Source organism: Lactuca saligna, chromosome 6 (assembly GCF_052625555.1).
Source record: "Lactuca saligna cultivar CGN05327 chromosome 6, ASM5262555v1, whole genome shotgun sequence".
In the NCBI taxonomy this organism is placed as follows: Eukaryota; Viridiplantae; Streptophyta; class Magnoliopsida; order Asterales; family Asteraceae; genus Lactuca; species Lactuca saligna.
The window spans coordinates 146,293,804-146,306,183 of record NC_136422.1 but is presented as its reverse complement, the minus strand read 5'-3'; positions in this window follow the sequence as shown (position 1 = coordinate 146,306,183).

Here is a 12,380-nt window from a genome sequence, read left to right as displayed (position 1 = left end):
TTAAAAGATATCGCTTTCAACTTGAGAATCTTCAGAGAGAACATCAGAGAGAAATAATCTTCTGGATCACTTCAGCAGGTACAACGATACCAGTAGACTGCTTGAGGAGGCTTTAATGCAATCCGTCACATAATCTACAATTTATGCTTCACCTAGCTTTTGGGGTTGAAGGATTGTACATTGAAAGAATAATGCTCATTTCTTGCTCCTTCGAATGAGAATTCTTCGATGCTCACAGACGAAGCCTTGGCTTAGAAAATCTTCAATACAGTCTCCACGAGTCTTATCTACACCTGAAATCACATTTGAAGACAAAACAAAACTAAAAGAAAAATAGCACACACAAAAAAGATTTTTAATTTTTTGAACTTATATATATATATATATATATATATATATATATACATATATATATATATATATATATATATATATATATATATATATATATATATATATATATATATATATATATATAATTCTCCCCCTAAATTTGTGCATAGAGGAAAACTATGAACAAATTTAAGAAAAACAAAAATATTTGGGATCAAAGTTGTTAGACAGTCTTAATCCGTTTGTCAGTACCTTCCGCTTCATGAATAGATCTGGTCGATCGCCGATATTTTGGTCGACTTTAAGCACGAAAAATTGTGACAAATTCTAGGAATGCTATCAGTGAGAGGACAAGTTCACCCTAAGTTAATAGATAAAAATTCCTAGGGACCATTTATCTAACGATGACCAAGGATATTGTTGTCGACCTAAATTGAGCAGCGAGATCTACAGACAATCCTGAATTGTTCAATTTTAGATGTACTAGAACGTGTTTTTTTAGTTTTGTTTTTTCTTGAAAATTGATTCCAGGCGTTGATGAGACTCGTGGAGAATGTATTAAAGATTTCTGAGCCAAGGCTTCATCTGTCAGCATCGAAGAATTCTCATTCGAAGGAACAAGAAATGAAGGTTATTCTTTTAACATACAATCCTTCAACCCCAGAAGCAAGGTGAAGCAGAAATTGTAGATTATGTGACGAATTGCATTGAAGCCTCTTCAATCAGTCTGTTGCTATCGTTGTACCTGCTGAAGTGATCCAGAAGATTATTTCTCTCTGATGTTCTAGAACACCTTCAAATTCACACACTTAAGCTCTCCACTAGTGTTCATCAATCCATTCCTCACACACTTCACCCCTATATATATATATACATGAGAAACATGGGCCGAATGGGTTTACAGTCGTAAACACCCATTGGACCGTAAACACCTCCTGACCACAAACACAAATATGATATTACATTCAAATACAATTTCTTAGAAAATCAAAGTATAAACCAAATTTTGACCCAACAATCTTCCTGTTGGTTTATAGCTTTCTTTTCTTAATTGACCCAAGAAGCTCCCCCAATAAAATAGCTGGATTTTCTTGTTAATCTTCATTGGGAGCTTGGCTTCAGCATTAATCTTCAAATTCTTCACAACATCAGGATGAATATATGAATCTTCTATGAATGACTTCATCTTGAGCAGTTGGGCATTTTTTCAAGATTTGGGTGAGGAAACTTTATGTATTGATTCTTGAAAGATAACGTTTTCAGCTTGAGAATCTTCGGGGAGGACATCAGAGAGAAATAATCTTTTGGATCACTTCAGCAGGTATAACGATAGCAGCAGACTGATTAAGAAGGCTTTAATGCAATCCGTCACATAATCTACAATTTCGGCTTCACCTTGCTTTTGGGGTTGAAGGATTGAACATTGAAAGAATAATCCTCATTTCTTGCTCCTTCGAATGAGAATTCTTCGATGCTCACAGACGAAGCCTTGGCTTAGAAAATCTTCAATACACTCTCCATGAATCTCGTCTACACCTGAAATCACTTTTCAAGACAAAAACAAAACTAAAAGAAAAATTAGCACACACAAAAAATATTTTTAATATTTTGAATTTATATATATATATATATATATATATATATATATATATATATATATATATATATATATATATATATATTAATTCTCCAACTCAATTTGTGCAAGAGGAAAACTATGAACAAATTTAAGAAAAACAAAAATATTTGGGATCAAAGTTGTTAGACAGTCTTAATCCGTTTGTCAGTACCTTCCACTTCATGAATAGATCTGGTCGATCGCCGGTATTTTGGTCGACTTTAAACACGAAAAATTGTGACAACTTTTAGGAATGCTATCAGTGAGAGGACAAGTTGACCCTAAGTTACTAGATAAAAATTCCTAGGGACCATTTATCTGATGATGACCAAGGATATTGTTGTCCACCTAAATTTAGCAGCGAGATCTACAGACAATCTTGAATTGTTCAATTTTTGATGTACTAGAACGTGTTTTTTTAGTTTTGTTTTTTCTTGAAAAGTGATTCTAGGCGTAGATGAGACTCGTGGAGAATGTATTGAAGATTTTTGAGCCAAGGATTCATCCCTGAGCATCGACGAATTATCATTCGAAGGAGCAAGAAATGAAGATTATTCTTTCAACATACAATCCTTCAACCTGAGAATCAAGGTGAAGCAGAAATTCAAGATTATGTGATGAATTGCATTGAAGCCTCTTCAATCAGTCTGTTGCTATTGTTGTACCTGCTGAAGTGATCCAGAAGATTTTTTTCTCTCTGATGTTCTAGAACACCTTCAAATGCACAAACTTAAGCTCTCCACTAGTGTTCATCAATCCATTCCTCACACACTTCACCCCTATATATACACATGAGAAACATGGGCTGAATGGGTTTACAGTCGTAAACACCCATTGGACCGTAAGCACCTCCTGACCACAAACACAAATATGATATTACATTCAAATACAATTTCCTAGAAAAGCAAAGTATAAACCAAATTTTGACCCAACAATCTCCCCATTGGTTTATAGCTTCCTTTTCTTAATTGACCCAACAAGCTCCCCCAAAAAAAATAGCTGGCTTTTCTTGTTAATCTTCATTGGGAGCTTGGCTTCAGCATTAATCTTCAAATTCTTCACAGCATCAGGATGAATATATGAATCTTCTACGAATGACTTCATCTTGAGCAGTTGGGCATTTTTTCAAGATTTGGGTGAGGAAACTTTATGTATTGATTCTTGAAAGATAACGTTTTCAGCTTGAGAATCTTCGGGGAGAACATCAGAGAGAAATAATCTTTTGGATCACTTCAGCAGGTATAACGATAGCAGCAGACTGATTAAGAAGGCTTTAATGCAATCCGTCACATAATCTACAATTTCGGCTTCACCTTGCTTTTGGGGTTGAAGGATTGAACATTGAAAGAATAATCCTCATTTCTTGCTCCTTCGAATGAGAATTCTTCGATGCTCACAGACGAAGCCTTGGCTTAGAAAATCTTCAATACACTCTCCATGAATCTCGTCTACACCTGAAATCACTTTTCAAGACAAAAACAAAACTAAAAGAAAAATTAGCACACACAAAAAATATTTTTAATATTTTGAATTTATATATATATATATATATATATATATATATATATATATATATATATATATATATATTTAATTCTCCAACTCAATTTGTGCAAGAGGAAAACTATGAACAAATTTAACAAAAACAAAAATATTTGGGATTAAAGTTGTTAGACAGTCTTAATCCGTTTGTCAATACCTTCCCCTTCATGAATAGATCTGGTCGATCACCGATATTTTGGTCGCATTTAAGCACACAAAATTGTGACAAATTTTAGGAATGCTATCAGTGAGAGGACAAGTTGACCCTAAGTTACTAGATAAAAATTCCTAGGGACCATTTATCTGACGATGACCAAGGATATTGTTGTCCACCTAAATTGAGCAGCGAGATCTACAGACAATCTTGAATTGTTCAATTTTAGATGTACTAGAACATGTTTTTTTAGTTTTGTTTTTTCTTGAAAAGTGATTCCAGGCGTAGATGAGACTCGTGGAGAATGTATTAAAGATTTCTAAGTCAAGGCTTCATCCGTGAGCATCGAAGAATTCTCATTCGAAGGAGCAACAAATGAAGATTATTCTTTCAACATACAATCCTTCAATCAGTCTGTTGCTATCGTTGTACCTGCGGAAGTGATCCAGTAGATTAGCTCTCTATGATGTTCTAGAACACCTTCAAATCCACACACTTAAGCTCTCCACTAGTGTTCATCAATCCATTCCTCATACACTTCACCCCTATATATACACATGAGAAACATGGGCCGAACGGGTTTACGGTCGTAAACACCTATTGGACCGTAAACACCTCCTGACCACAAACACAAATATGATATTACATTCAAATACAATTTCCTCGAAAAGCAAAGTATAAACTAAATTTTGACCCAACAATCTCCCCGGTGGTTTATAACTTTCTTTTCTTAATTGACCCAACAAGATCCCCTAAAAAAATAGCTGGCTTTTCTTGTTAATCTTCATTGGGAGCTTGGCTTCAGCATTAATCTTCAAATTCTTCACAGCATCAGGATGAATATATGAATCTTCTATGAATGACTTCATCTTGATCAGTTGGGCATTTTTTCAAGATTTGGGTGAGGAAACTTTATGTATTGATTCTTGAAAGATATCGCTTTCAGCTTGAGAATCTTTGGAGAGAACATCAGAGAGAAATAATCTTCTGGATCACTTCAGCAGGTACAACGATAGCATCAGACTGATTAAGGAGGCTTTAATGCAATCCGTCACATAATCTACAATTTATGCTTCACCTTGCTTTTGGGGTTGAAGGATTGAACATTGAAAAAATAATGCTCATTTCTTGCTCCTTCGAATGAGAATTCTTCGATGCTCACAGACGAAGCCTTGGCTTAGAAAATCTTCAACACAGTCTCCATGAGTCTCATCTACACCTGAAATCACTTTTCAAGACAAAATAAAACTAAAAGAAAAATTAGCACACACAAAAAATATTTTTATATTTTTGAATTTATATATATATATATATATATATATATATATATATATATATATATATATATATATGTATATATATATATATATATATATATATATATATATATAATTGTCCCCCTAAATTTGTGCATAGAGGAAAACTATGAACAAATTTAAGAAAAATAAAAATATTTGGGATGAAAGTTGTTAGACAGTCTTAATCCGTTTGTCAGTACCTTACCCTTCATGAATAGCTCAGGTCGATCGCCGATATTTTGGTCAACTTTAAGCACGAAATATTGTGACAAATTTTAGGAATGCTATCAGTGAGAGGACAAGTTGACCCTATGTTACTAGATAAAAATTCCTAGGGACCATTTTTCTGACGATGACCAAGGATATTGTTGTCCACCTAAATTGAGCAGCAAGATCTACAGAGAATCTTGCATTGTTCAATTTTAGATGTACTAGAACGTGTTTTTTTAGTTTTGTTTTTTCTTGAAAAGTGATTCCATGCGTAGATGAGACTCGTGGAGAATGTATTGAAGATTTCTGAGCCAAGGCTTAATCCGTGAGCATCGAAGAATTCTCAATCGAAGAAGCAAGAAATGAATATTATTCTTTCAACATTCAATCCTTCAACCCTGGTAGAAAGGTGAAGTAGAAATTGAAGATTATTTGACGGATTGCATTGATGCCTCCTCAATTAGTCTGTTGCTATCAATGTATTTGCTGAAGTGATCCAGAATATTATTTATCTCTAAGAATTCTCAAGCTGAAAGTAATATCTTTCAAGAATAAATACATAAAGTTTCCTCACCCAATGTGCATTCAGAGTCAAATCTTGAAGAAATGCCTAACTGCTCAAGATGAAGTCATTCATAGAAGATTCATATATTCATCCTGATGCTATGAAGAATTTGAAGATAATAACTGAAGCCGAGCTCCCAATGAAGATTGACAAGAAGTGCCAGCTACTTTTTAGGGGAGCTTGTTGGGTCGTTTAGAAAAGTAAGATATAAACCAAGGGGGATATTGTTGGGTTTAAAATTGGTTTATACTTTGCTTTTGTAAGCATTTATTGTTTTATCATTTGGGCCGAAAACTAATATTGGGAATAATTGTAGCTTGGACCGAAAACCCATGAATTTTCGGTCTAGCATTGGGTTTTCGGTTCATTGGGTTTTGGCCTTAGGTCCATATATATATATATATATATATATATATATATATATATTGTAAGGAGTGCATGTAAGGTAATAGACATAACCAAGGTGCTTAAGAGTTTGCATTGTAAAGTGTGAGAGAAAGTCAGAGAGAAGACTTTGTGTGTGTGTATGAATCTATGTGTAAGGAGCTTCATTCCAACATTGAATACATCATAGATTCAAGTTATTCTTCTTATCCTTCTCTTCTATTTGATATGACATCATCCAATTGATTGGGATTTCGTACTGCACCGCAAAATCATCGTTCCTCTCAGCTCAACTCATCAACCCATATCCAATGCCGGATTTGTCCCAAGGACAGGAACTCACTCTCAACATAGACGAAACTCTCTGCACTGCAAAACTCGACTGAACTCTTCACTGCTACCACTATAACACAACCTGTCATTCTCAATTAGGTGTGGTGTGGTTCTCGACTACCTCAGTCCCAACTGACTGCCTGCTCACGGTAAATCACTGTCTCGCGGCACACCCGCTACCTGATGCTCTGAGGGAAGTCATTATCGATAACCACCTGCAGGGTGTACTCCCAAATCCAAAACTGCAACACCAGACCTCTCGTGTCTTGCACACGAACATAAATGACACTACCCACCTAGAAGGTGACCTCTCCTCTATCGACCGATTTCTCGACTCAGACCGAAATTTCCTCTCCCTTTAACTCCCTACCACCATACTCCGATAGGTACTCGCCTTTCCCCTCAAGGAACGCCTCTCCATCCTCAATCATGGTTCACAGGCCTAAAACCCATAGCGTCCGATCTCTACCTCATCGATCCTAACCGGATAACAAGATAGTCACCAACATCATCCACTACGAACTACGATACTCATCCCATGACATCCCTTCTCCATTTGCTTCGGTGTATGGTGCCTGAACCATAGTATTACTCCTCAATCTGTTCCGACGTATGGTACATGAACCATAACATCACTCTGTAATCCGCTCCGATGTATGGTGCTCGAACCACAACATCCATCCTCAATCTGTCCCGATGTATGGTACCCGGACCATAACATCGCTCCGCAGTCCGCTCCGACGTATCGTATTCGAACCATAACATCACTCCTCAATCTGTTCCTTAGGACCTTCAGAATGCTCCCTGTATCAAGTATGGGTCCTCTGCTTTCAGTAGTACGGGCCCATACTGCCTGCCACATCTACCCATACTTTCCACACGGACCATCCCAGAGTTCCTAAGTAGCTGATCGACCTGCTCTTTTCACCAATCCCATCTTGCATGCTCGCTCCCCAGCGAAATCCTCTACTCTACCCGCGCACCCATCTTGGCTAGGTTTAATCTCTAGCCCCTTCCGCCGTCCTCCCACTTCTTTGCTATCAGCTGCTGAAGAGCTCCTAATGATGCCAAACATCTACCTCCTGAGTATCGTCATACTCACTTAGTAGCTGTCTCCCATCATCGAGAACTCCACAAAGCACGAAGCAAGCAGCATTCGAGCATCGAAGCATACATAGGACTCCCTAGCTGTGATAGTTCCACCTTCTCGGCTCATCCTCGGAAGTACCACTGTACTCTGTAGCTCTACCCCTCGTGCGTTCTAACTAGATACCCTCACTCATCACATACACACAAAAGCATAACGCACATATAACCACAAACCCTAGACTAAGGCATCACAAATCAGGCCACTCTAGTCCTAAGATATGAAATACCTAGCCTGTCTCTAACATGCAATAATATCTCATAAGTGCATAATAAATATTTCATAACACAAAAGTAAGGGTATTTTGGGAAATCACCGTTTGGCTCTGGCTGATTGTACACACTGCTCTTTCTTGCTTTCTCCTTGAACTCTTATTCACTTTTAGAAAACCATTTATTTGAAAGCTTTTCTTACTTCCTCAGTTTGAGTCCAGATTTACCCGTAGGCGCGTCCGAATCCCTCAAACCAAGGCTTTGATACCAATTGTAACACCGTGATTTTCAAGACAAAAATTTTTATTTAAATAATCAATTAAATATTAATACACTTGTTTAAAATCTTATTCACATTCGAATTACAAAACATAGTTTCATTTTTATTATAATAGAAGACCAGGATCCTCCAAAACACAACTCTTTCTTCGGTGTGTACAATCGAACCGTTGCCATCCCGCGTTACTGTAAGAACCTGAAACAGCATAACATAAACAACGTAAGCACGAAGCTTAGTGAGTTCCCCAATATACACCTTACGCACGTACGCCTTTCCAGGCCCTGACCTTCCGGTCCACTGCACAATGCCTTCCGGCCCATAAGATAATTGCCTTCCGGCCCATAAGATAATTGCCTTCCGGCCCATAAAATAATTGCCTTCCGGCCCATAAAATAATTGCCTTCCGGCCCATAAGATAATTGCCTTCCGGCCCATAAAATAATTGCCTTCCGGCCCATAAAATAATTGCCTTCCGGCCCATACACATATATAACACATAACACAAATACTCTAACACATAAGCACATATATCATATATCAACCTGCCTTCCGGCCCGTAACATACTCTAACACATAAAGCACATACATCCTATATCATACCTGACCTTTCTGTCACATAATACTTTGCCTTCCGGCCCATATATAAACATGTATATCACGCGTAGCAGCTAACTTTCCATTTATAGCATATAAACATAACACATAACATACTTGACCTTCCGGTCACACAATCAAACCCTTCCGGGTACAGTATAGTGAGAAAACTCACCTCGCGGACGCTGGAAGATAACAACTCCTGAAATCCCTTGCACTTGATCCTCCGAGCTACAAGCTCCCTGTAACATCATATATCTCTTCATTAATACTTCTATCTTCCATGTTAACTGACCCTAAGAAATCACACCGGTCAACTCTGGTCAACGGCCATCTCGACTGGACTCGGCGAGTACCCTGGCGACTCGGCGAGTCTAGTCGTCCTCACAAATTCCTGAATGTTCCCTTTCTACTCGTCGAGTATCCCTCTGGACTCGACGAGATCCTCGTGGAAGAATCGCGGGGCCACCCCGACTCTACTCGCCGAGTCTGAAGAACAAACTCGGCGAGTCCCAGTGAATCTTCAAGCTACTCGCCGAGTCTGCTCATCCGACTCGGCGAGTCCACGCCATGCAGTCGATCGAACTGCTTCCTGAGATACATATATTCCCGAATATACAAACATGGGACCTTCTGGACCTCTAAGGGTCCTAATATAAGGTTATAAACATTGGATAACGACACAACAATCCATCTAATCTCCAAATGGGTTTCATAAACCCTAAATTCGTGTACACATCAAAATAACAGGAATGATCCGAAACATAACCTGAAAACGTACTCTCTGTGTCCCCAAACCTCAGAACTCAACCCCCTTGATCTTCCTTTGGCCAAAATCCTTCCTCCTCTTGCACCACAATTCCTTCAAAGTCAATAATGGCCTTCAAGTTTGCTCTAGATGCCACAGTCGTTTAGGGTTCTCCTCAATCGGCCAAAAGACGTGAAATGACGACATAACAACCCTTATATACGACCCAATACGAAACGGCTAGGGTTTCCGCTGAACAGCGTCGACTCGCCGAGTCCATACCTGGACTCGTCGAGTCCAGTCGCGAACCCGCGACCAAATCTGCGACCCTACTCGGCGAGTCTGGCTCCAACTCGCCGAGTCTCCCCTTTAAAACACCCCAAAATGCAATTTAACAATACTTGAGATTTTGGGCTGTTACAATTCTCCCCCACTAGAATTAGGCTTCGCCCTCGAAGTCTCACTCTGAAAATAGTTCTGGATGCTGCTCCCGCATCACACGTTTCGGCTTCCCTAAACACTTCCGATATCTTCCAAGGTTGTCACTGAATCAATACCAGAGGTACCTCCTTGTTCCTCAGAAACTTGATCTTCCGATCCTTGATGGCCACTGGCCTCTCGGCGTAACACAGGCTCGCATCCACCTAATCGTTCTCTAGTAGAACCACTGCTGACTCATCTACTACACACCTCTTCAATTGCGACACATAAAAGTGTCATGGATCCATCCCAATTCCGTTGGCAGCTCCAACCGATAGGCCACCTTTCCTACCTTCGCACCTTCACGCAAAGACCCAACATACCGAGGCCCCCACTTACCCCTCTTCATGGAATACGAAGTCGCCGACCTGAAACACATGCTCGCGACGGCATCTGTCTGCATAACCTTCCTGTCAACTCTAAACGATCTTTAACCTCTGATTAACCTGATGCATCTGCTCTGTCGACCAAAACACGATCGATGCACTGTCCACCACTTCCTGCAACCGAGAATTACCCAAGACGCGACTCTGCTCCAAATCTCAATGATCACACGACTCATAAGGCTTATGAAACTCTGAATCACCGGTTCCCCGATCCTAAGCCCACTTTATCCATATCGGAACAACTGAGGGACCCATTCTCAATCTTATGGTAACTCTCACGAGTTCTCTTCCTGCAAACACCTACCCTGGCTGCATTAGCCCCAACATACCTTTCCCTTCCCTCACTTAGTGAAACCCGCTTGACAACCTTGACACTACTCCCTGTATCACACATGCACTGGATCTGCTCGCAAGGACTCTCGAGTCCATGCATTACCTTTCCTCCACGAACGAGGTTCCGACATCACCTTCCATGCAACAGCTCAAAGGGCGGCATACTACTGCTCTAATGATGGCTGTTAATATGGAACAACTCAACCAATGGTAAATACGTACCGCGGCTTCCTCCGACAGCTAATACACATGCCCGAAGCATGTCTTCGAACGTCCGCATCGTTCGCCCTCTCTAAAGTGTCCTCAGATGTCATCATGATAAGCTCCTTTTTCCATATTCCTCTTCAAGGCTAAGTACCAGATCAACTTTTGGCTCCACCTCTGAGCCCCCAACGGTCACCCATATCGCGATCCAACTATTCCACTGACTTTTCTCCCCGTGACCACTATCCCGACCCAGTGACACGTAAGTCACAAAATCTTCTTTTCCTCGTGAGAGAAAATACAATCCCACCGAGGATCGTCTCAACTCTAATCTACGGTTTCTGCTGTGCCTCTTCCTTGCGTATCTCCCCACATCCCCCGACAAAGACGAAGACCCCCGTCTCGCCCCGACTCATCATCCAAGCTCCAAAGACTCAATACCAGGGCTACCCAAACTCGAAACTCTTCCACCTCATACGCTGCTCGAAAATATTCCAACATAAAAATTCTCTTGCCACCCAGTGAGTACTGCAACTCCACGCAGCATCACAACACCCTCTGACTAGTGAGTACTGCGACTCGAACATCCACCACAGACTATGGAGGCAATCAACATAACGAACGCCCATCTTGCGAAAATCCACCCTCTCAAATAATCTCCCTGAATGCCCATACCCGAAGACTCCTACTAATTCCGCCGATACCTGATATGCCACACGTCGATTCAATTCGGGATTCCCGAATAACTCCAAAATAAGGATATCATACCCGAATATCCCAGAATACTACCACCACCACTGATCTCCTGCACCCCATAATTAAACCTATATTTTCCCCGCCTTACAACCTTGGTGCATCTAATTTCTCGATTGGAATGCGAGATAACGTTAACGTACAAATTGCGCTAATAACTCTCCAAATCCCTTTTTCCCGACACTCAAAATCCAAACAAGGATACGCATACCGACTCCGGAAGTTGACTGCCCAATCATTCTCTATCTTCTTGCAACAACACCAATCACCTGTCATGAATACGTTCGTTCTCCTCTTCAAGTACTTCCCGCATTAACTCACTCTGACCCCTTAACTCGATCATCGACACCTCTGGTCTCATGATTTCTTACTGCATATCTCTATACTCCGTTTATAACTACTCTTGCCAACTCTTTGTTTTCTACGTACCGCACCCGGTTCTCCCCCACTAGGGTTCGAACCGTCACTAGTTAGCATACCATCAACCCACGACTATCTTTCACCAGCGAAATCGTACCTGCTCCAGGAAAGTGCTATGCAACGCCCAATAGTCCCTCCCCTTATGAAGTCAATCAACCCTCTATACTCTGAACCTCTGGTTAACTCCCAAGAACTTCTCATCACGGCTGTCTCTAATCGTTCCAAATCCCATACCAACCCAACACTAAGCATCCGCTCCGCTCGATAACATCTTTGACTCGTAGACTGCACCGCAAAATCATCGTTCCTCTCAGCTCAACTCATCAACCCATATCCAATGCCGGATTTGTCCCAAGGACAGGAACTCACTCTCAACATAGACGAAA